Below are 8182 nucleotides of genomic sequence, written 5' to 3' on the forward strand. Positions count from 1 at the left end.
TTTAATAAAATGATCATCTCTGTATCCTCACGAAGAAATTGAGGGGCATAGACCTAGATGCAGTTTGAAAGAAGGTGAAAGTGAAGTCGTTCAGTTGTGTCTGACTCTTTGCAACCCCCTGGACTGTAGCCTACCAGGCTTCTCCGTTCATGGGATTCTCCAGGCAAGAATACTAGAGTGGGTTGCCATTTCCTTCTCCAGGGGATCTTCCCGACCCAGGGATTGAACCCGGGTCTCCTGCATTGCAGGCTTTAACCTTAACCAAGATCTCATAAATACGTTGTATGTTTATGAATGAGTTGTTTTGTTGAATTATTCTTCAATATAATAATTTAATTTAGAAACATTAATTTCCAGGAAAAGAGGATTTGAGTGCCAATTTATTGGCATTGTTTTCTCATTTCCTTAGTCCCTACAGTTAATTCGCCAATTTCTTCTTTTTTAATTAAGACATATTTGATATGTGATTATGTAAATTTAAGGTGTACAGCATGTTAATCTGATTTGTATATTGTAATATTGAATATGATTGCTATTGTACAGTAATTATGTTACATAATTATATTTTCTTTTTAGTGGCTGGAATCATTAAGCTCTAGTCTTTTAGCAAGTTTGATGATTATAATATAATATTGTCTGTATTCAGTATACTCTGTACAGAACTCCAGGGTGTATTTACTACTCATTATAAGTTTGTACCCTTAAAAACAACATCTATCTTATTTTTTCACCTTATATCCCTTGGTAACCTCTATTTCACTGTTTTCGTAGGTTTGACTTTTTTAGATTCCACATGTGATATCATAGAAGCTTGTTTTTCTTTGTCTGACTTAGCATGATGTGATCAAGATCTATCCATGGGGTCACATACAAAAGGAAATCTGTTCTCTTGGCTGGATAATATTCCATGTATTATCCATTATATATATATATACACATATATATATGCCACATCTTCTCCAGTTTCTTCTTATATTCATATATTTAACTATGTGAGCAAAATATGTGAATTTTAAGTTAATTATGTACTCTTTCCTTCAGTGTGTGAGCCGTTTACATGTAAATAGTATATACACCTATACCTATATGTAGGTATATATATACACGTGTCTTGGGTCAGGTTCCTTAAAAACAGAAGCTGAGGTACAGATTATTGCATGTGGATCATTAAGGAAGTGCCCTTCAGGGAAAAGCTGTGAAGGACGGATTTCTAGGAAGGGCAAAGAGCTAAGAAAAACTGTGGTCTCCTGTAAAGTCCAGCCTTTCCCGATCAACAGGGGTGGGGTTCCAGACAACCCTTTTCTTACCATGAATCAGGCAGTCATTAGCACTGACGAGATGATGAAACTTCCCAGCAAGGTGAATCCCATAGATTACAGGCAATCCTCTTGAAAAGAGTGGCTGTGGATACAGTAGTCAACACCTACGGCAGCTGGAGAGCAGAGAACGCCTCTGGGACAGAAGTTGTGTGAGATCTCTCAACAGCATCTACCACTGTATGGGACAATATTTGCATTATTACAACTAGTGCCTATATGCACGTGGGTGATGTGAAGAACGGTAAAAGCATTTATCCTCTCTGTAATTCAGCTATCTCATCTGAAAAATAAGAGGACACACTAAATAATCTAAAAGCCCTTCCCACTCCTAAAATTCTGGGAGTCTGTTTTAGGAAAAGAGAAAACAAGTTTGTATCCCATTCTTTCATTATCTAAATGTATATTTCCATAGGGTCACAAAGAGTTGGACATGAATTAATGATTACCATGATAAACGTTGCAGCAGCAACAGCATTTATTTGCTAGGTAACTGAATTTTACTAGTTTCTGTTTAATCCAGTTCTCAATTTCCTTATCTGTAAAACAAAGATAAAATAATATTTACTGTTGTGAGAATTAAATATATTTAATGCATGGAAAGCACTTTATAACAATATTTAGCATGTAGTAAGTGTCGCATTAATACTAGCAATTAGAAATGTGTAAAGCAGTGAGGTTGTAGTAAATGGTGTTAAGAGACCTATTCAGCACTAGATTTTTGATTTTGTAAAATGTACTTTAAGTATGATGAAATTTTTATTTATCATGATAAGGTTCATAAAACTAATAAATAGCTTAAGGATTATACACTTACGCGTCTTAATACCTGTATTACCTGTGTCTTTACCTGTATTTCCTGGTATTTTGCTGAATAGGCAACTTTGCAGAAGGGAAGTTAGTAAAAAGGTATTCAAACTTGGGAAGAGGAATTACTATATTTTGTTAAAAAGCCTTATATTAGGTATTCTAAAATTCAGTGACAAAAAATGAAAATATATATATACCAGACAAGATTTTCACAAGACAACTAGGCATTTTTCATAGCAGCGACTGAGTCTGGTAAGTCAATTCTTCAAATTGTAGTTACATAATAGGGGTTTAATAAATATTAGTGTTTTGTTGAACATTTTCTAAGAAAAAAGTAAGATCAGTAGAACAGATGGAAACAAATTCCCCCCAGTTGAGTACTCCTTGCTCAAACTCCTATGATAAAGCCAGAAACTAACTTCATGGTTATAATTATGATCACATAGTAAACATTCTGAAAATACATTTGAAAGAACATTACATAAAAAAGTCATTTAAGATCTTACCACTCATAAATAAAAATAGTAAATATTTGGGATAATTTCTTACAGTCTCTTTTTATTTTATTTATTTTATAAAACAGAGTCAGCCTTTCCCCTTGTACTCTCCCTCCTTACCGCAAAGTTAACATAGTTAATACATGACCTATTTGGAAGATGATAAAAAACACTGGCATTTTGATAATCATCTACCACTGAATGATATTTAAAATGAGTTTGCTCTCTTAAAAAATAATAGCTTTCAGGCAGTTCAGAACAAATTTTAAAGACTCAGAAACTCATGACTCAAAATGTATCTAGTATTAATGACTGTTACATGCTCCTTGAAAATCTGCCTTTCAGGTGTAGGAGGAAAAAAAACCGAGAAACTTAATATTATTAACCTTCCTTCGGTGTCCAAAATAGGAAACTGGTTTTGATATTTTTAGAGATTACTGTTCACATACAGTAGTAGGTACCCCATAAACACTGGGTCTTAAGAATCTGGTTTAAGAGAGTTCCTGGCAAGGAGGAGAAGCAGAATAGCTAACATAAGAATATGCACAATTCAGATGTCACAATTGAATTAATAAACTGAGGATTCACAATGTGAAAGAGAACCTCATCTATATGAACATATTATGATTTCTGCTTACTTAATTTCTTAATTGTATTTTTCTTTTGGATGGCTTAAGTACAGTACCAAAGAGGTTTTTAAGGAATGAAATGAGGGCCTACAATCCCTTGTACCTGAATCTGTTTTTCTGTGGCTTCTGAACATTAAAAATACTGTAACTTGAAATAATATTCTTAGGGCACACCGCTGTTCCCCTAAAGATTGTGTACATATTGGAATTTATTGTTGTGGTTAAAAAAAATAGTTAGCCTAAAATTTTGTCTTGAAAAAATACTGATGCTTGGGATCTACCCACAGAGGTCATGATTTAATTGATCTGGGTATATCCTGAATAGGGTCACTTTTAAAATCTCCCCAGATTGTTAGATTTGAAGATAAAGTTGAGAACCACTGTTCTAAAGAATTGAGCCGCTAGAAAACCGAATCAGTTACTCAATGATTATTCATTCAGTATGAACTACATATCCAATATATAGAACTAAGTGCTATGAGGAATGTGAAAAGTTGTCCCTGGGTTGTGGAAGAGAAAAGACTGGCATTTGAAAAAATATAGAACAATATGTTAGTGCAGACGATTGGTGACAATATGTGTGGTGCTCACTGCAATGGTTGTAAGAATTCAAGAGAAGAAGCCCATGTTGTGGGTAAATAACACATACATACATGAAGAAAGTAGAAGGTGAGTTGTCACTAAAGAATGCACAAGTTTTTGAGCGCTAACATAGCTACCAAATCTAGTTGGATTTTTTAAAACTAGCTTTATTGGGGGTATGATTGATACAAAGAATGGCACATATTTAATATACAAGATCTGATGAGTTGGACAAATGCAAACATCTGTGGTACCATCACCACAATCAAGGTACCAGACAGATCAAAGTAAAACAACTTGGATTTTATATTTTAATTTCACCGGGAAAAATGTGTCAATTTCTATAGAAAACTTGCTATCCCTGCTTGGCTTCCTTATGACAAAACATGACATTACCTATGTGTTTAATTGCTCAGTCATGTCCTACTCTTTGTGACCCTATGGACTGCGGCACACCAGGATCTTCTGTCCATGGGATTTTTTCCAGACAAGAATACTAGAGTGGGTTGCCATTTCCTCCTCCAGGGAATCATCCTGTCCCAGGGATCGAAACTGTATACATCATCAGTTAATTTCAATATATTTTAAACTAGTAGAAATACCATATTTCTAGGCTTATTTGTGATGTTTAATAATTCAGTTTATATGTTTATTGGGTTTAATCAAACAATCTATGACAATTTTGTTTTTATATATAAGATATTCATATTCATTTTAGTTGAACTTGATGTTACTTATTTTGTATAGATCTATGCATGACCCCGTTATTTTTAAAATTAGAGCTATGTTTATGCTCAGTGCTCTAGACCAAAGTTTTAAAATTTGAGCACTCAATCATTGCTAGAAATAGTGGAGTCTTAGAAATTAAGGAATCTGAAGGGCAATATTCAACTGAAGTCTTAATTCCTTTTTTTTCTAAAACATATATATATTTTTTGACGTGGACCATTTTTAAAGTTTTTATTGAATTTATTACAATATTGCTTCTGTTTTTGTTTTGGTTCTTGGGCATGAGGCAAGTGGGATCTTAGCTCCTCCACCAGGGATAAAATCTGCATCCCCTACATTGGAAGGCAAAATCCTAACCACTGGACCACCAGGGAAGTCTCTGTAGTCCTAATTTCTGACAAGTGAAAACTAATTTGATCCACTCTTTGTAAGTTTTGAGCTGTAGGTTGGAACTGTAGTGCTCAGTCGCTCATTCGTGTCCAACTTTTTGCGACCCCATGGATTATAACCCTCCAGGCTCCTCTGTCCGTGAAATTATCCAGGAAAGAATACTGGAGTGGGTTGCCATTTCCTTCTCCAGGGGATCTCCCCAACCCAGGGATCAAACCCAGGTCTCCCACATTGCAGGCAGATTCTTTACCACTATCGCCACCTGGGAATTAGAATTGCAGTAAATGATTAGATATATACAAATTACTGTCATACACAGTGGTATCTTCAAATACCAAGGTCATTATAAATATATATGTATCTATGGAATTTATGGGTAGAGATTAAAGCCTTCATTGTTATTTAAAAAGTATGAGGAAGGGAAATGTATCTTTTGTTACCTGAGGAGGAAGTTGATACATTGAGGATTTTGCAAGTAGTTAAAAGATGAGTGGCATGATTTACGGGGATGACATATTTTACCTTTGGAAAATACACAGCACGGTGACTGCAAATATAGAAAACAAGAAAACAAATTAGAATTAAAGGCAAATAATTTTCAAATGAACTTTTTGGTGATGCTTTTCTGAGAATCTTAACAATATTTTTCAATCAAGATGACTGCCTGTACAACCAACTTGTACAGGTGTTTGTATTGGTATTCTCCCTAGGACCATGTGAAAATTTATAAATTTACATTTATAAATTAATGTAAATTTATTATTGCATTAATAATTTTTTACCTAACAAGGCAGGCTGGATATCCTCATCAATGAAAGGCTTTGAATTTTACAAGTGATAAGAATGCTTTAATAATTGTTACTTTCTGTTCTCATTCATCTTTCCCTCCTCAGTCAACATTCCAAGATACATTTATCATTGAAAAGTTCATTTTACTCTGAACTTTTGTATTTGTAGCACAAGTTTAACTCCTAGCAGTTGATTTCTATAACCTGAAATTTTTATAGTTATCACTAGTATCTTCTGTGTACTTCCATATGCTTGATCACTTAATTATGCTCAACTAATTTGTTCTATTCATTCAAATAGTGATAAGTTTTTATTTTAGTGATTGATGTATATACATGAAAAAAGATAGTGTGGTGAATTATGTTGTCTTCTATAGCCACTAAAAATCACAGTATCTTTTGATACCATATCTTTTAAAAAGAAGTACAAGCAAAATTTAAATTGATTTTATTATTAATTTAATTCATTTGGTAATTTTCTGTCAGCAGTATTAAAATTCTTTTGTAATATATAAACTTTTAAATAAATTTTTTTCCTGGTAGGAGGGAAAACTCTTGGCATGTTTATTGAGATCACATTTGAAGTATAAATTAACTATGGAAACATTGATATATTTATGCTCTTGAGATTTCCTATACAAGACCATGTTGTGTCTTTCCACTGACTTATTTCTAGTGAAGTATTTGACTGTTGATTGCTAAGATTATGCCCATGTTTTATCTTTTTGGTTGTCATCGTAAATGGTGTCCTTTCTTTTCCATCTGCCATTCTAAATACCCATGGTAGCACTTCTAGCTTGTTTTGTAACCTAAGAAACAGATCTTGTTGCAAGTCTAAAACATAATAAAGAAATATCTCCACTCAAATTGCAGAATATATATGAATTTTTCCTCTAAAATGCATGTATTATTTGTCTTGTTTGTCTGGTTTTAACTCTCAACTATCAAGTAATGATAACAGTTGCATTAGTTTTCAGTAGTAAATTACTACAGACTTTGTGGCTTAAAACAGCAGAAATTTATGACCTCATAGTTTCTAAGACAAGAAGTCCAAAATGTATATTACTGCACTGACATCAAATTGTCAGTAGATTGTGCTTTTTCTGGAGGCTCTAGGAAAGAATCAATTCCTTGACTCTTCGAGCTTTTTAGGGTTGCTAACATGGGCTTACTATGGCTCAGATCATGAACTCCCTATTGCCCAGATCATGAACTCCCTATTGCCAAATTCAGACTTAAATTGAAGAAAGTAGGGAAAACCGCTAGACCATTCAGGTATGACCTAAATCAAATCCCTTATGATTATACAGTGGAAGTGAGAAATAGATTTAAGGGCCTAGATCTGATAGATAGAGTGCCTGATGAACTATGGAATGAGGTTGGTGACATTGTACAGGAGACAGGGATCAAGAACATCCCCATGGAAAAGAAATGCAAAAAAGCAAAATGGCTGTCTGGGGAGGCCTTACAAAGAGCTGTGAAAAGAAGAGAGGGGAAAAGCAAAGGAGAAAAGCAAAGATATAAGTATCTGAATGCAGAGTTCCAAAGAATAGCAAGGAGAGATAAGAAAGCCTTCTTCAGCGATCAATGCAAAGAAATAGAGGAAAACAACAGAATGGGAAAGACTAGAGATCTCTTCAAGAAAATTAGAGATACCAAGGGAACATTTCATGCAAAGATGGGCTCAGTAAAGGACAGAAATGGTCTGGACCTAACAGAAGAAGAAGATATTAAGAAGAGGTGGCAGGAATACACAGAAGAACTATACAAAAAAGATCTTCACGACCCAGATAATCATGATGATATAATCACTAATCTAGAGCCAGACATCTTGGAATCTGAAGTCAAGTGAGCCTTAGAAAGCATCACTACGAACAAAGCTAGCGGAGGTGATGGAATTCCAGTTGAGCTGTTTCAAATCCTGAAAGATGATGCTGTGAAAGTGCTGCACTCAATATGCCAGCAAATTTGGAAAACTCAGCAGTGGCCACAGGACTGGAAAAGGTCACTTTTCATTCCAATCCCAAAGAAAGACAATGCCAAAGAATGCTCAAACTACCGCACAATTGTACTCATCTCACATGCTAGTAAAGTAATGCTCAGAATTGTCCAAGCCAGGCTTCAGCAATACGTGAACCATGAACTCCCTGATGTTCAGCTGGTTTTAGAAAAGGCAGAGGAACCAGAGATCAAATTGCTAACATCCGTTGGATCATCGAAAAAACAAGAGAGTTCCAGAAAAAAGATCTATTTCTGCTTTATTGACTATGCCAAAGCCTTTGACTGTGTGGATCACAATAAACTGTGGAAAATTCTGAAAGAGATGGGAATACCAGACCACCTAACCTGCCTCTTGAGAAATCTGTATGCAGGTGAGGAAGCAACAGTTAGAAGTGGACATGGAACAACAGACTGGTTCCAAATAGGAAAAGGAGTACGTC

This window comes from Ovis aries, chromosome 20 (assembly GCF_016772045.2).
Source record: "Ovis aries strain OAR_USU_Benz2616 breed Rambouillet chromosome 20, ARS-UI_Ramb_v3.0, whole genome shotgun sequence".
NCBI lineage: Eukaryota > Metazoa > Chordata > Mammalia > Artiodactyla > Bovidae > Ovis > Ovis aries.